General features: G+C 48.9%; 1 pseudogene; it reads right to left on the minus strand.

Moving 5' to 3' along the window:
- Positions 1–345: 345 nt before the first annotated feature.
- LOC102842620 lies at positions 346–2017 on the minus strand (annotated as a pseudogene).
- Positions 2018–3062: the final 1045 nt, after the last annotated feature.

The following is a 3062-nucleotide window of genomic DNA, read 5'->3' on the forward strand; positions in this document are numbered from 1 at the left end:
TGTAATAGAAATGCACACCTTGTGCCTGTTCCCCAATTGAACTTTAGAATACTTTTTTTTTCCTTGGTGGCATGTTTATTTTTCTACCTGGGATGCGAACAGTATGGACATGGGTCTGAAAAATCAGCTGCACTGAAACACTCCAATCAATTGCAAAACAGAGGGCTGATGGCCATGGAGAGAGAGGGGCGTGGTAGCTCCAGACCAACTTCCCACAAGGGACTATGGTCTGAGCCCATAACCCGAGGGTGCTTTGGGCAGGCTGGGGTGGGGCCGTGCAATACAGACTGTGGCAGTATGGACAATAAGGACCAATCACAACAGGGGATGCTGCTGAGCAGGAGTTTATTGGCTTCTGGCCTCACGCTTGCTGTTGCTTGATGAAGTTGATGAGCCCATTGGTGGAAGAGTCATGAGAGGTCACTGGGGTGTTGCCCTCCAGCTCAGGTTCAATCTTCTTAGCCAGCTGCTTACCCAGCTCCACTCCCCACTGGTCAAAGCTGTTGATGTCCCAGATGACGCCCTGAACAAAGATCTTGTGCTCGTACATGGTGATCAGCAATCCAAGGATGAACGGCATGAGCTTGGTGAACACAATGGAATTGGTTGGGTGATTTCCTTCAAAGACCTTGTGCGGAAATAGCTTCTCTAAGTCCTTCCCCGTGGCCTGGAGCTCTTTCCGGGCCTCTTCTGTTGTTTTCCCCTTCATCAGGGCTTCAGTCTGGGCTAAGAAGTTGGCCAGAAGGATCTTGTGATGCAGTCCCTTCCGTATAGGGTGCTGAGTCTGGACTGGGATGAGGAAGTCGCAAGGTATTATCTTGGTACTTTGATGGATAAGCTGGTAGAAGGCATGTTGGCCATTGATCCCTGGCTCTCCCCACAAGATGGGGACTGTCTGGTATTCCACACGGGTGCCGGCCTTGGTAATGTACTTCCCATTGGACTCCATGTCACCCTGTTGGAAGTAGGCAGCAAAACGGTGCAGGTACTGGTCATAGGGCAGCATGGCCTGTGTTTCACAGCCAAAGCAGTTGATATACCAGACACCCAGAAGAGCCAGCAGGACTGGGGCGTTCTTCTCTAGGGGTGTGGTACGGAAGTGCTGGTCCATCCAGTGAGCCCCCGAAAGCAGCTGCTCAAAGTTGTCAAAACCCATGTGCAGGGCAATGGAAAGTCCGATGGCTGACCACAGCAAGTACCTTCCTCCAACCCAATCCCAGAACTCAAACATGTTTTGAGGGTCAATTCCAAACTCCTTCACTTTAGTCGTGTTGGTAGACAGGGCGACAAAGTGCTTCGCAACCGCAGAAGGATCCTTTGCCGACATGAGGAACCATTCCTTCACTGTCTCTGCATTTGTGATAGTCTCCTGAGTGGTAATGGTCTTTGAAGTAATGATGAACAGGGAGGACTCTGGGTTCAGGGAGGCAAGGGTTTTGGTAATGTGGGTCCCATCAATGTTGGAAACAAACCAGACGTGAGGACCATGTGAAGAGTACGACTTAAGGGCTTCAGTAACAATGAGGGGTCCCAGGTCAGAGCCACTGATGCCAATGTTGATGACATCTGTAATGGGCTTGCCTGTGTAGCCCTTCCAGTCACCACTGCGGACACGCTGGCAGAAAGACTTCATCTTGTCCAGTACCCTGTTGACCTCTACCATCACATCCTTGCCGTCCACCAGAATGGGTGTGTTGGACTGGTTCCGCAGGGCCACGTGCAGTACTGCTCTGTCTTCAGTGAAGTTGATCTTCTCACCATTGAACGTGCGATCCTGGGCAGCCTCCACACCCCTGGGCTTGGCCAGGTTCACCAGCATGTGCATTACTTCCTCCGTCACAAGGTTCTTGGAGTAATCCAGTAGAATCTGCCCATGGTTGGCGTTAAGGGTCAAGCTGAAACGACTGAAGCATTCCTTGTCAGAGTCGAAAAGACGGCGCAGGTTGAGCTTGGAACCATGCTCATGGTGCCATTGCTGCAGCTTCTGGAACTGCGGATTCCGGGCGAGGGTGGCCATAGCAGCACCAGTTGGGGACACGGACAGGGACCGGCTAGTAGGAAGAGGAAGGCCTTTAGAATACTTTTGGAGTAATATGAAGGGGTGTGCAAGTGGCAAGGACATGAATTTTGGAGGACCAAAGAGTGGAATGTTATAGATTGAATTGTGTTCCCCCCAAATGTGTGTCAACTTGGCTGGGTCATGATTTTCAGTAGTTGGCAGTTATGCAATGATGTAATGTGGAAGCTAAATGATGACGCCACATGATGTGATCTGATGTGATAAACCAATAAGAGGATTAAGGCTGCAATACCCTTAATCCCATTATTAATTTGTTGAAATTAAATTCACTGTGGAACAAGTGAAAATGCTAGTAATAATTACGTAGTAATTCATGTGTTTGGAGTCCTGGTGTGATACTGTAGGATAAGTACTGAATTTCTAACCACAAGGTCAGTGGTTCAAACCCACCAAGTGGTCCTTGGTAACTCTATACAAGATCATTAGGAGTTGAAACTGTTTCAAAGGTATTTAATAACAACAACCTTGATCTCATAACAACCCTGATCTGATGTAAGTGAGTTTCCCAGGAGTGTGGTATGCAGCATCTTTTATCTTTTACAAAGATAAAAAGGAGAGAGGAATGGGTAGAAAAGGGGGAACTACTACTACAACTTATTGACCAACTTAGAGACCCACAAGCACAGCTCAAAGTGTCTTACTACAACCCAGTCGCCCCTGCTGCATTTCCGCCTCTTGATTGACATCCGAGGATGGAAATCCCCCCTTTGAGCTTTCCTTAAGGGCCCTAGCACAAGGAGATTCCTATTTAACAGCAACCACGCAACTGCCACTCATCTGTCTGTCGTGCTGTGGTGGTTTGAATTGCTGTGATTCTGAGGCCTATGCCACCGGCATTTTAAATAACTCTGGTAGCGTAGTGGTTACGAATCGGGCTGCGAACCGTAAGGTCAGCGGTTCGAAACTACCAGCTGCTCCGCGGGAGAAAGATGAGGCTTTCTACTCCCGTAAAGATTTACACCCTCGGAAACCCTGTACAGGG

The sequence above is a fragment of the Chrysochloris asiatica genome, unplaced genomic scaffold, assembly GCF_000296735.1.
Source record: "Chrysochloris asiatica unplaced genomic scaffold, ChrAsi1.0 scaffold00085, whole genome shotgun sequence".
In the NCBI taxonomy this organism is placed as follows: Eukaryota; Metazoa; Chordata; class Mammalia; order Afrosoricida; family Chrysochloridae; genus Chrysochloris; species Chrysochloris asiatica.